The following is a 14,556-nucleotide window of genomic DNA, read 5'->3' as shown; positions in this document are numbered from 1 at the left end:
CCTGACATGGTCTTCCCGAGATGATCATTTCAGATAGGGGTCCCCAGTACACATCCCGATTCTGGAAGCACATCCGCTCAGTCCTGAACATTAAACATGCTCTTAGCTCTGGATTTCACCCTCAGACAAACGGACAAACAGAGAGGCTCAATCAGACCTTAGAGGGATACCTTTGGTGCTATATTTCGGCTTCTCAAGACAACTGGACTGAGTTCGCTTATAACAATGCAGCCCACGCATCCCTCAAAGTCAGTCCATTCTATTGTTGCTACAGCTTTTACCCGTTTCCCAGCCCACAGAACGTTCACCGCCGGTATACAGCAGGGTTATAAAACTGCAAAAACGACTCTGCAGGTTGCCCAGGGCTGCACCAAGTATTATGCAGATCGTCATTGATCCCCTATGCCCAGTATAAACATCGGTGACATGGTTTGGTTGGCCTCTCGGTTCTTGCCTCGACATCTGTTACCATCTAAACTGTCTCCCAGATATTTTGTTCCCTTTAGGATTCTGGACCGTAGAGGGATGGCAACTTTCTATTGCAACTTCCTCATTCCTGGTCCTGGATTCATCCACTGTTCCATGTTTCCCAATTGAAGCAGGACGTGCCGGATCGCTTTGATCGAGGTGTCAAAGGTCGTCGTCCTCCTGTTTCCACCTCATCGGGCCAGAATACAAGGTCTCTGGGATTTGCGACTCCCGGACCCGACATGGTACCTTGGAGTACCTGGTCAATTGGAAGGGCTGCTCACCGGCTGATCGGTCATGGGAACCGGCCTCTGCGATCCATGCCCCTCGCCTGGTTTGACGTTTTCACCTGTTTCACCCCGGCAAGCCGGGGGGCTCTACCCTTCGGAGGGGGCATACTGTCATGAGGAACAGATTTCACTGGTCCTTATGGCATAAATGGAAAGGGATTGGCTCTACATTTTTTGAATAGTCCCAAGATGGCGCCGGCAATAGCTGCAGTGTTTCAGTCATTCAGGTTGCATGAAGGCAACATTCCCTGCCCCCCACCGTGGAAACTGGTCATCTAGCTACACGAACAGAAGCGCTCTGCGTTGCTACTTTTCCTAGTGAACACTCCGTAAGTTCGTTACTCTGTGTCCTGACTTTCAAAGCTACTCTTGTGTCTGAATTGTGCAGCAAGTTAAAACTCAGCCTCTCTGCCACATAGGAATCTCATGCCTCTCTGTGGTTCTCCTGCTCGTTACAGCCCCATTCCCCATACTGCGATCCTTCGGGTAGGAACGCAGTATTTACCTTTCCATAGCAACGACTATGTTCTTCAACCTTCCCTTCACTCGCATTATTTCATTCCCTAACAGATGCTCGGCAGCTCAGCCCAGATTCTCTGACAACACGCTCAGAACGCCTGACTCATTTGGTCTTGCGCGCTGCGCTGCACTCCGAACTGCAGAGAATACAGCCGATCTGCGGCTATCATAGAAACAACACAGCATTTCTCTGCAACAGGTAGGCAGGAACACCATATTCTGCTATCTCGGCCCATCCTGCTTTTTCTTACCATCTGTGTCTTTCTAACTCCTTCCAGGCACCCATCCACACCATTCCACGCTCCCTTTTCGAGGGGATTGGGTCCTCCGATGTATTCCATATCTATGACGGTAATCACCACAGCTGTGCTGCTTTGGAAAATCTTCGGCATCTGCGTCGATGACGTCGATAGGCCGCACTCGAGGACCTCCTCCGACGGCCGATGTCACTGGATGTTATAAGTAGGACGCACGATGCCCGTAGCCTCAGTTCCGTTTTTTCCGCGATTGTGTTCGCTTCGGGAATCTCGGCACGCCTCGACTCTTTGGAGTTTCTGTTGCTTTCTCGGTTCTTTGAACCTGTTTGTTAATTATTTCTTCGTGAAGATGTCTACCTCGTCTTCCACACCGCGTCCAGGCTTTAAGAAGTGTGGGGACTGTGGGTCCAAGATGTCGGTCACGGACTCGCACAACGCCTGCCTCTGGTGCCTTGGGGAGGCCCATGACACCGATGACTGTGTCGATTGCCAGTCGCTCACGTCAAAAGTCTTGCGGGAGCGCAAGAAGAAGTTATCGGTAGGTAAGGTGTCCAAGCCCCGGAAGTCGAGGTCTGCGGGGCTTTCGACAGACGACTCGAGGGGCGACTCTCCGCGTCGTCGTCGGAAGTCCAGTGGGTCTCGGTCCCGGAGTCGGTCTCGCCACTCCTCTGCCTCTTCGAGGCACTCCCGGAAGCGCCGTCATCGGTCGCCTTCCCCGTCCTCATCCGAGGACCCCGCCCGTCGGCGGGTCGCTTACCCTCCCCCAAGCATGCGACACCGGAGGAACGGGCTTCCTTCGGGAAGAAAATGTTGGCGATTCTCGAATCGCAGGGCACTGGTCCATCCGCGCCTCCGAGTGGGGTCGGTCGTGATCAGCCGAGAGACGCCGCTCGCACGCCTTCGGGCTCGGGTGGTCGTCACGATTTGCGGGAAAGGTCCCGGTCGGACAAGGGGAATCGTTCTAGTCATGCCCGGTCCAGGTCCCGGTCCTCGATGCGCTCGAGACTGCGTGAACCTGTGAAGTCTTCGAGGAAGACGTCGATGCCTGTGGCGCCGAGGTCGTCGACGGACTCTCTCGAGGCTTCGCCTCCGAAGAAGTCGTCGGCGCCCAGGATGTCGAGGGACACGCTCGGGGCTCCGCCTTCGAGGCCTGTGTCGACGCCGTCGATGTTGCCAGTGCCGCGTCTGTCATAGACGCCGATTCACTCGACGCCCTTGGCGCCTTTTGGGGCTGTGTTGACGGGGGGTACCCTGTGGCTCGGGGGAACCACCTAGAAAGGCTCTGGCCAAGGTCAAGCATGGCTTTGGTTCCAGTTCTGTGCCTTCTTACCGCCATCTGGAGTTAATGTCAGAGGTGGATGAGGGCTCTGATGATGGCATGGTGCCTGACACGGTGCCTGACGAGATTCTCTCCGGCCATAGCCAGTTTGAGGACCTGAGGCAGTCCCTGCATGAGGCTAGTGGGCTGGGCACATCTCCGGAGGTGGAGTTTTGTAGGCCTGAGCCTGGCTCTCATGCCGATTCTTCCCGGCGCCTTATGTGACGGGTCACTGAGTACTTAGGATGGGATGCTCCCCCAGCGGAGTTTGTTCAGGATGACCTTACGGATATCCTCGACATTGGTGCACCAACTGACCCGGTACTGCCGTTTCATATGGCTCTGCAGAGGAGGGTGGCGGCGGCTTGGACTGCTCCGGAGAGTCTCCCGGCAGTGAGCAAGTCTTTGCCACGAAAATACCGCCCAGGCAGTAGTGACCCCTGCTACTTGTCTAATCACCCTACTCCAGAAAGTTTGGTGGTGCAGGCGGCTATGGCCCCGGCAAAGCAGGCGTCGTACCCTACCATCCCTCCTGATAGGGACGACAAGCGTTTTGACGGCTGGGGGAACAAAGTGTTTTCTGCAGGGGGTATGGCGCTTCAGGCAGCCAACTCCATTTGTGCCTAGTCTCGTTTCACGCACACTCTGTGGAACTGTTTCCTTGGCGGCTGAACATATTCCCGAAGGGGATGAACAGGATGGTTTCCTTGCCATGGTTCAGGATGGCAAGGATGCCATGTGTGAGGCCGTTCAGTCGGGTTTGGACATGGCAGATTGCGTCAGCCGGTCCATGGCGGCGAGCACTGTGATACGCAGGTTTGCGTGGTTGCGGAAGTCGGGGTTTGCTCCTGATGTGCAGGCTCGGCTCCTCAATATGCCCTTTGACGGGGAACATCTTTTTGGCAGCAAGGCTGACGAGAGTCTTGAGAGGTTGCAGACCTCAAAAGCTGCAGCGAAGTCGTTGGGCGCTGCAGTTCGACAACCTCTGCCTTTTCGTCCTAGGGGACAGCAATGGAGGGGAGGTTCCTTTCGTTATTACTCATCCTTTGGTAAAGCGAGAGGAGCTGCCAGTCAAAGGGGCCACCGTAGGAGTGCCAGAGGTGGAAAACAAGGTACTCGATATCCCAAGGCCGCTCGGGCTGTTGCCTCTTTGCCCTCAGGCAACGCCGCAGCCACTTCAGCTTAGTCATGAGGCCATGTCCCATGGTTCGCCGGTTGGGGGAAGGCTGGCGCAGCATCTTGCAGAGTGGCGCGCCATTACTTCAGATGTGTGGGTTCTGGAGATCATAACCCACGGCTACTGTCTTCCTTTCCGGCAGAGGCCTCAAGACAATCCACCGGGGAATCTCTCTTTGAAGAGTCCGGATCCGCTCCTTGCGCAGGAAATTCAATCCCTGCTGGAGACAGGCACCACAGAACTGATGCCTGTAGCGGAGAGGAACAAGGGGTGGTATTCCCCTTATTTTTTGATTTCTAAGAAAGACAGGGGATTGAGACCCATCGTGGACTTGCGCGGTTTGAACAAACTCCTCAGGAAGGACAAGTTTAAGATGGTTAACCTCTCTCATGTCCTCCAGGCCCTTCAACTGCAGGACTGCTTGGTGTCTCTCGACCTCAAGGACGCTTATTTTCATGTGCCGATCCATCCAAAGCACAAGAAGTACCTGAGGTTCACGGTTGGCGACTAGCACTTTCAGTTTCGGGTCCTGCCATTCGGATTGACCTCCGCCCCAAGGGTCTTCACCAAGCTCATGGTAGTGGTGGCAGCGCACCTCAGGAAAGGGGGATTCACGTCTACCCCTACCTGGACGATTGGTTGATCAGGGTGCGCTCTTCCAAGCAAGTCCTGGATCATCTGTCAGTCACCTGCCACTCCCTCCACAAGCTGGGCTTCTCCCTCAACTTAAAGAAGTCCCATTTGATACCAACTCAGAGGCTCCAGTACATCGGAGCAGTGCTCGACACGACCCTGGGGCGGTGTTTCCCTCCCCAGGTGAAGGCTTATCACATTCAGAAGATGGTGCACAAGTTTCAACTTGCCCAGACTCTCCCAGCTTTCGAGTTCTTGAGACTGCTCGGCCTCATGGCATTCTGCATTCTTCTGGTGCCAGAGGCCAGGTTGCGGATGAGATCTTTGCAATGGGCACTCAAGCTCCAGTGGTCTCAGTCCTCCGGCAGGATGTCGGACCCTATTGAGGTGCCATCATCGATCGCCCGGGACCTTCTGTGGTGGGCCGACGAAGGCAATCTGATGAGGGGGGCTCCATTTTGGCTGCCCTGGCAGGAGGTGACGATTGTGACAGACGCATCCCTCACGGGATGGGGAGAAGTTGACAGTCAGCGGTCGTTGGTCTCCATCGGAGTCCAGACTCCATATCAGTCTGTTGGAGCTGAGGGCCGTCGGGCTAGCCCTGAAGGCTTTTCTGCCGACTGTGCGAGGAAAGAATGTCCTGATCCTGACGGACAACACGGTGGCCATGCACTACCTCAACAAAAAGGGGGGGTGGGGCAGGGTCACTTCCTCTGTGCAGGGAGGCAATACAGCTCTGGTTCTGGGCCATCCAGCAGGAAGTTTCGATCTCGGCAGTTGATCTGGCAGGAGACGAAAACGAGACGGCGGACGCTCTGAGCAGGCAGAGCGTGATCTCTCACGAGTGAGAGTTGGCTCAGGAGATTCTCCTGGAGATCTTCGCCCTTTGGGGGACCCCTCAAGTGGATCTCTTCGCCTCCAGTGTCAACCGGAAGTGCAAGAGGTTCTGCTCGTGGGAATTTCCTCCAAACGGAGCCTTAGCAGACGCGTTCGTGGTGGAGTGGTCATTCCCACTGCTGTACGTGTTTCCTCCAGTCCTCGTCATCCCGCAAGTACTGCGGAGGTTACGGAGGTTCGGTCCCCGGATGATCCTCATTGCTCCGGCGTGGGCCCGGAGTACGTGGTACCCGGACCTTCTCGACTTGTCCATCTGCCCTCCACGTCGTCTTCCCTACCGAGATGATCTGCTCTCACGGGAAGGGGGTCAGGTTCTCCATCCAGAGGTCAGGTCCCTCAACCTTCACGCTTGGTTTCTGAAAGGTTGAGGTATAAGGATTGGGATTTCCCTGAAGACATGATGGAGGTGTTGCTTTCGGCCAGAAGGCCCGCAACAAAGTCCCTGTACCGTTGCCGTTGGAGAAAGTTGTGCGACTGGTGCAGGGTTAAGAATGTGGATCCTTTTGCATGTGAAAATCCCATGGTTCTGTCTTTTTTGCTTTCTTTGGCCCACAGGGGCCTTCAAGTGGGTACCATTAAAGGTTACCTGGCCGCGCTGTCCATATTTAAGCGCTCGTCTGAAGAGTGTTCCTATTTTAAAATTCCTTTAATTTCTCAGTTTCTGAAAGGGCTCACTAATGTGTTCCCACTGTCACCTTTCCAGGTGCCGGGTTGGGATTTGAACCTTGTTCTCAAGTTTCTGATGGGTGCTCCGTTTGAGCCTTTGCATTCATGCCCTTTGAGATTGTTATCTCTGAAAACTGTATTTTTAGTTGCGGTCACATCCGCTCGCAGAGTGAGTGACTTACAGGCACTTTCAGTTAAGCCACCCTTCACTGTTTCATAGGGACAGGGTTGTCCTTAGGCTTCGTCCTTCTTTTCTTCCGAAGGTTGTTCTTCCGGCATTTTATCCTCCCCGACATCCTGGTAAGGAAGAGGAGGGGCTCCATAGGCTTGATCCTAGGAGAGTGTTAAGCTTTTATATTTCATGCATGTCCCGGGTCATAGTGGACGATCAGCTCTTAATTGGTTCCGCTGGAAAGCGTTTGGGACAGGCTGTGATGAAACAGACTTTGTCTCACTGGATTATTTTGGCTATCTCTGAGTGTTACCGCTTAGCGGGTAAGGACCCACCGGTCGAGTTACGGGCCCATTCTACCAGGGGTATGGCTGCCTCTACTGCCCTGCAGAGGGGTGTTCATATTCGAAACATCTGTGATGCAGCCACCTGGGCTTTGGTACATACTTTTGTACGTCCCTATTCCCTCGATTCCATCCGGGGCAGGGTCTGGCCTTTGGCAAGGCGGTCCTTTACTCTGCAATTTGATTGAGCGTGCTAAATTTCTGTTTTCTAAATTCTTTTCCCACCTCCTTGCATTGGTACTGCTTTGGGAGTCTGTCATAGATATGGAATACGTCGCAGCACACAAACCCCTCGAAGAACAAGTTACTCTCTTACTTGGTAACGTTCTTTCGATGGGATGGTCCTACGACGTATTCCATATCGCTCCCTCCCTACCTTCCACGCTACAGAATTTCTTATGCGATTGCAGCTTACGTTTCCGCAAGGCTTTGTGTGTCAGACTGGCAGAAGACTGGTGGCACATGTTCTGGGAAAAAACTACAACTGAGGCTACGGTCGTTGTGCGTCCTACTTATAACATCCAGTGACGTCGGCCATCGGATGAGGTCCTCGAGGGCGGCGTATCGACGCAGACGCCGAAGATTTTCAGAAGCAGCATAGCTGTGGTGATTACTATCATAGATATGGAATACCTCGTCGGACCATCTCATCAAAAGAACGTTACCAGGTAAGAGAGTAACTTGTTCTTCTCTGCGATAACAACCATACAGGGTAACTTTCTCAATTCTGAAAATACACATCCTCTCTTCAGTTATTCCCATTTTCCCTATAACTTACCTATCTACTCTATTCTCGTTCAGTGTTCCACGAATCTCCCGCAAGACACTGAAGTCTACTCATCCACCAGCAAAGGTCCTCCTGCACCCAGCCAACCGGCCTGCAGACGGAATCCGAAAACCTCTGGAGGATTTTTGCAGGGGTCCCCTCCCTCCCACCCCCAGAGGGTTCCCCTGGAAGCTCTGTTGTCTCTGAACTATTTACAGTTGCGGGGAATAGGGTGACCAGGAGAATTTCCTTATCCACACGCTGCTGCTTCCGACCGAGGTCAATGATAAGCTCTTATTTATTTTTAACTACATAAAAGTTTGGGTTTGTACGTGGTTTATCACCGAGGCTCCCAAAAAGGTGCCGCTCCTGCCCTTCAATGTGGCAATGGAAGCGCCCTTGCTGCAGGCGTGGGAGAAGCCTGCCTCTGTTCTGGCTGTGGACAGATACATGGTGAAGAAACACTGCCCCGCCCTGTCTGACCCGGCCTTTCCCTCCTCCTATGTTTCGCATGAGAGTTTGGTGGTCTAGTTCGCTACGGCTAGCCTAAAAATATATAACTTCCCGTCCCTTCAACTGGACAGGGAGTGTAAGTGGTTGGACCCATGGGGCAAGAAAGTGTTGGCGTCAGGCAGTTTGGCACTGCAGGGTGAGAATGCCATGACCACCAGCACAGTGGTCGGGCCTCACTCCTGGCTAAGGACTTCCAGATTTGTGGCCAATGTCCATACCAGATAGTTGGTCATGCCATTTTCTCGCAACAACCTTTTTGGAGCCAACGCTGACAACGCCCTCAAGAAGGTTTAGTCATCAAAGGCGACAGCTAAGTCCTTAGGGCTTGCCGTGCAACAGACCTCCACACAACCGTTGTCTCTCGGCAGTAGGTTTTGCCCCTTCACGTCCTTTGCCCCATGATGCTGTGGTCAGTCTGTCCTGGGAAGAGGCAGACCCTTCGCAAGAGGTAGAGGATCCCAGAGGGGTGGCGTTGCCGCGGCCTCTGGCTCCGCCATGCTCTAATGCACCAAACCTCAGTGATGTGTTTTGCCATGCATCTCCGGTGCGGGAGGAGGCTTTCCTCGTTCAGCACAGAATGGTTAGAGACCATATCTGATGCTTGGGGCTTGCAGGTCATTCAACGGGATTATTGCCTCCTGTTTTTCCAGCGCTCCCCCGACCGTTGTTCTCTGACAATCCCCTTGCCTTCTGAGCCTATCCTCCTTGCTCAGAACGAGGAAGGGGGTGGTACTTTACATATTAGTTAGTGCCGAAGAACGGAGGCTTGTGCCCCATTCTGGATCTGCGCCGCTGAAGAACTTGCTGTTACGCAAGGACAAGTTAAGATAGTTACCCTAGCCCATATCCTGAAAGTCCTCGATCTACAGGACTGGTTTGTTTCCCTGTACCTTCAGGGTGCCTATTTCCATGTGCCGATTCATCTAAAGTGCAGGAAGTAACTGAGGTTCGTTGTGGGGACAACAGCATTACCAGTTCAAGGTCCTGCCGTTAAGTCTTTCATCTGCACCCTGGGTTTTCACCAAGCAGCTGGCAGCGGTAGAGGCTTGTCTCCGGAGGGAAGGCATCCCTACCTGGATGACTGGTTCATCCAAGCTCACTCCCCAGAGATTGTGTCAGAGCATCAACTCTGCACATGCACTCTGTTGCACGGTTTGGGCTTTTCACTGAACTTCAAAAACTCTGTTTCTCAGTATCACTGGGGGAGTCTTGGACACTCGCCTGGGCAGGGCTCTCCCAGCCGAGTATCAAGTGTCAAACATCTTTTGGATGGTCAATGCCCTCCCATCACAGGAACAAGTCTGTGCCTCGACTTTCCTGCGCCTTCTGGGTCTCATTGCCTCCTGCATCCTTGTCGTGCTAGAGACGATGCTGCGCATGAGATCACTTCAGTGGCTTCTCCGTTGCTAATGGTCTCAGTTCTAGAGCCACATGTTTAACTTTCTTCAGGTCTTGAACCAAGTGGCATAGGATCTCACATGGTGGGCCGTGCGGAATAACTTGCTGACAGGCACGTTGTTTCGGTAACCTTGGTCCCAGGTAACAGTTGTTTCTGACTTATCTCTGGCTGGGGCGCTCACCTGTCCGATCTGACAGTGACCAGACTGTGGTCTGCCACGGAGTCTCGATGACACATGAACAGGCTCGCCCTGTTCGCTTTCCTCCCTGCTTCCCCTCATTTAACGCAAGACTGTGCTGATTCTGTTGGACAACACAGTGGCCATGCACTACCTCAACAAACGAGGTGTCATGGTGTCCTTGCCTCTGTGCAGAGAAGCAATGAGGCTGCGGTTCAGGGATCTGGAGAACAGTGTCTCTCTGACAGCGGCTCATCTGGCCGGACGAGAGAATGTCGCAACAAATGCCTTGAGCAGGCAGACTTTGGCCTGCCACAAAGGGGAACTCTGCCAGGAAGTTTTGGAGGAGGAGTTCTACTTTTGGGGGACTCTTCAAGTGAACCTCTTCACTTGCAGTGCCAACAGGAAGTGTAAGTTCTTCTGCACCAGGGAATTTTCCTCATCAGGGAGCTTTGGGGGACGGATTGACGGTAGAGTGAACTTTCAACCTCCTTTATGCTTTCCCATCGATCCCTGTCATTCTGTTGTTTCTGAAGAGGTTGCGCTTGCTTGGAACCACGATAATCCTGATTGCCCCAGACTGGGCCCAAAAACGTGTTATCAGGAGTTGCTGGACAGGTCCATCTGCCATCCCTGCGCCTTCAGAGGAGATAGGACTTGCTCTCCCAATCGGGGAGGGGGCGGCCCTCCATCTGAACCGCAGCCGCCTGAACCTTCATGCTTGGCTGGTGAGAGGCTGAGATACAAGGAGTGAAACTTGTCGGACAACATCCTCGATGTGCTCCTTTCAACTCTGAGCCCGCTATGCAATCCATTTATGCCTGTAGTTGGCATAAACTTTCTATCTGGTGACAGGAGAGGGACCTGTATCCTTTATCCTTTTCTCTATCTCCTGTGTTGGATTTTCTGCTGTCTTTGGCCCAAGCGGGCCTGCAGATTGGCACTGTGAAGGGTTTATCTCATGATATTTCAGTGTTCTTCCCGCCAGTTTGTGTGTCCGGTGTGGGGTTTGAATTTAGTTTCAACTTTTCTTATGGACGCTCTGTCTGAGCCCCTTCTTTCATGTTCTATTAGATTGCTTACTCTTAAGGTGATTTTCCTGGTTGCCATCCCTTCTGCAAAATGAGTGCAGGAGCTTTAGGCATTGTCTGTTTTGCCTCCTATTTGTTTATGTTAGGCGGAAACCTGTGCAGTTCCCTCTGGCAGGGTTAAGATTTCCTGCTGTAGGAGCGGGTCTGGAAACTTCAAAGAGTGTCTCCCTGGTGGATTGCTTTGAGGTTGCGTTAGGAAAAGAATGCAGTAACCTTGGGCTATTATTTCTAGAGCCCAAACATCTGAAGTAATGGCTCGCCATTCTTGCAGATGCTGTGACAGCCTGCCTCCCACAGGTGTCTTGTGATGCAAGTCCTCAAAGTGGTTTTGTGGCAGTTGCTGCGGCCGCTGATGGCAAAGAGGCTGCATCTGGGGCTGGTTTTGCACGTTTTCCTCGTCCACCACAAGTGGCTTTTTTCTGGCCTCTTTGACTGGCCATTCCTCTCGCCTTTCCATACGAGGAGTAATAACGATAGGATAAGATTGTCCTGAGGAGGTTGCCTAATAGCAGCTCCTAAAGATTTGGCAGCCGCTTTTGAGATCTGCAACCTCTCAAGGCTATCGTCAGCCTTGTTGCCAAAAAGTTGCGACCCATCAAAGGGCATGTTCAAAAGACGGTTTTGCACATCTGGTGTGAAACCCGACTTTCGCAACCACACAAATCTGCGCATTACCGTGCTAGTGGCCACAGACCTGCTCACGGTATCTGCATGGTCCAATCTAGACTGAAGGGATTCCTGCATGGCCTCCTTTATGTTAGGCAGAAACCTGTGCTGTTCCATCTGGGACCACTGCAAAAGGTTTAAGACTACAGGTGTTTGGCAGTAAACCCACTTGGTAGCAGTCTGTACCACACAGATTCACTTGGTAGCTGTGGCTGAGCAGTCAGACTTCCATCAAGAAGAGTTAGGCAGTATAGAGAGTATTCACAATAGGTCAAGAGAACACCATAGAACAAGTAAACACTGACCAGGGCTTGGTGTAAAAGAGATATAATTATTTATTTAAAACCACATCTAGAAAAACACACAGGCACTAATAGTAAGCAATTCAAAAACACGGTCACTAAAAGATATACACTCCCTTAAAAGAGTATTAGACAAGTCTTAAGTAAAGCCCCATTTATTTTCAGACAGCGGTGAGCGCTTAACATAGATGGCACTCTAATAATTTGTTTTAAAAAGGGAGAGAAAAGCAGAGAATACATTGAAACAGATCCCAACACTTTTTCACGTACAAAACAAGAGAGGAAGGCAAAGTAACACTGTGAGTTTTAGAGTCAGTAGGCCAGATCCGCTTTAAGAGGATCAAAACGAAATGTGTCCAAGGTCACACGGTTGCAGTGCACAAAAGTCTTGAAAAGGTTCAAAAAGAGTTGGACCAAAGAAAGAGACCAGTTAGAGGGTCAAGGCGGCCAGCCCAGTCCAGAAGGTAAAGGGGTTATTATTACCTTGTAGCAATCTTTAGAAAGGGAGGCCTGGCGGACACGGTACCTTAAAGTGGTGAGAATACTCCAGCGGGGGCAGTTGTTCCTGGCAGCGGATGCAAGTCGATGCTTCGTCCGGGGGAAGAGAGGATCTTGTCGGGGAGGAAGACAGGAGTCCGTTGCACTGCCAGGGAAGAAACCAGCCGTGGAGTTTCTCAGGTACAAGGAGCGGTCCGTGGATTTGCGGTCCGGTGGTAAGTGGCTATCCTGCCGCCGGGGTGCTTGGCACGGGCAGTTCGACCACAAACCGGTCTGGGGTGCGAAGAAAGAAGGTAAACTGGTTGTGCCCACCAGTCAGGGGAAGAAGCCTCTCCAGCTGGTAGATCTTCCCTTTCGTCGGGAAGTGGTGAGTCGGTTCCGCAGGGCTCCACCGTTGGTGTCGTCGTCGTAGGTCGGCTCAGCTTCTCCCTCGTCGGATTCTCAGGTCCTGTGGCGACTTCTGAAGTTCCAGTCCCCAAAGCCCTGCTTTTATGCAGCATACCCCCATTCACTAAGCCTAGCTGTCAATCAAACATGCTAAGTGGTGAGCCGGCCGGCTCACCACTTGGGCCAATCACACAAGCGTGTGACTTGAGTTACCAAGGTAACTCAGTCCAGGGTGCCTAAACCCCCTCCCACAGCCCCTGTGGTACCCAGACAGAGTGGCACCACTTTTGGAGGCTTCTGTGGAGAAGCCCGCCAAAAAGTGGAACAAAGGGCTCGACTTGGGTTGGAGTCACAGAAGAGAATACAAACGCCATTTAGAATCGAGTCCTGGCAAAAAATACCAACCGGTGAATTAATATTAAATAAATAAACAAGCGGTATGTCCGAGGCTATGAGAATTAAATAATTAAAGTTGGTAGCCTCGAACAATGGGAAAATCCCATAGGGAAATATTCGCGGTCGAATATAAAAAGTAGTTTCCACTGCCACCAGCCAAAACTCGATCAGGGGGGACGGAGACGTGCCCCCTCGACTAACAGACCCGGGGGCAATCGAATTGCCCTGACCACTACGTCCACAATATGATGGTTTGTACTGGTTTCTGTTAATAATTTGGTACTAGTAAAGCCAATGGTGACTTTACATGCCCTGGGAGACAGTAGTCAGTCCCAGGGTATGGAGTCTATGGTGGGGTGTCACTATGACACCCCTGTGTTACTGCACGGAGGGTGCTGTGTAACACACATCGTAAAAACAATGAGACCCTATGGAGTAAAGGACCCCATAGCCCATAAAACACATTAACAGTGAAAGGAACACCATAAATCATGTCCAAGAGTGGGTGAAAGAGAGTCTCACTCTTGGCAGGAGAAAAAAAACAAACTCCAGAAATCCAGCAAAGCTGCTGGGGGACTCACTAGGTTAGGAAATTCAGCTTAAGAGAGAATTCTCCCTAACAGTTTATTTCTAAAGAGAAGGTGACGTTGAGTGTCGGACCATCCTTTCTGACGAAGCTTGTCTCAGATTTCCATCTCTCTCAGAAGATCAGTTTCCAGTGGGTTTTTTTTTCCGCCTCACCCTTCCAAGGCAGAGGAACGATTCCATCGGCTCGACCTGGTACGGGCCCTTAAGTTATACATCTCTCATATTAGAGAGGCTAGGACAGATGACCAGCTTTTCCTTGTTTACACTGGTTCTTGTGCTGGCAGGAATGTAATCAAACAGACTCAGCCCAGGTGGATGATAGTCTGCATCTCACAATGCTACGATCTGGCAGGAAAGGATTTGCCTGAGGGTCTTGGAGCTCATTCTACCAGCAGAGTGGCTGCCACCTCTGCCCGGCAGAGGAGAGTCCCAGTCCTGGATATTTGCCAGTCTGCAACGTGGGCATCTCTACACACGTTTGCTAAGCATTATTGATTGGATTCCCTTGCGGGTCAGGATGCCCGTTTTGGTAGAGCAGTCCTCAAGAGTTTTCTGTCATAGGTGGTCTTTCTTCCTCTCTCCTCCGGGTTTCTGTACTGCTTTGTGAGTCCATCATAGATGAGGAATCGGTGGGAGGGAGAAATCCAATAGAAAAACAAATTACTTACCTCTCTGTAATGTTCTTTCTGATGGATGTGCCTCCCACATATTCCTCATCGCCCTCCATACCTGCCCCTCTTGCAGGAAGCTAGTAAACCATTGGTTCTACGTCCCTCAGCTTCAAAGTGCTAGGGGAAAAAGAGTGGAACTGAGGTCATGGGGCACTGCACCACTATATATACTGGCCCTGACATATCCAGACTGAGGCGATGCAGTGTTACGCTGCGCCCCCTGGCGGCGGAAAGGTTTCTAGAGAACAGCTGCGCTGGGAAAGGGATATAATAGATGCTGAATGCATCGGAGGAACCATCCCTCAGAAAGAACATTACAGAGAGGTAAGTAATTTGTTCTTCTCAATAATTCAGTGGAGG

The 14,556-nt window shown here is 51.9% G+C and overlaps 1 protein-coding gene across 2 annotated transcripts in view; it reads left to right on the top strand.

Annotated features, from left to right (window-relative positions):
* Nucleotides 1–14,556, top strand: part of MIA2 (MIA SH3 domain ER export factor 2) — a 2,742,135-nt gene that overhangs the window by 2,460,796 nt on the left and 266,783 nt on the right. The gene's annotated exons all lie outside the window — the stretch shown is intronic.

This window comes from Ambystoma mexicanum, chromosome 14, assembly GCF_040938575.1.
Source record: "Ambystoma mexicanum isolate Mex_15411 chromosome 14, UKY_AmexF1_1, whole genome shotgun sequence".
In the NCBI taxonomy this organism is placed as follows: domain Eukaryota; kingdom Metazoa; phylum Chordata; class Amphibia; order Caudata; family Ambystomatidae; genus Ambystoma; species Ambystoma mexicanum.
The sequence above is the reverse complement of the archived record's forward strand: the minus strand, read 5'-3'. Positions and strand labels throughout refer to the sequence as shown.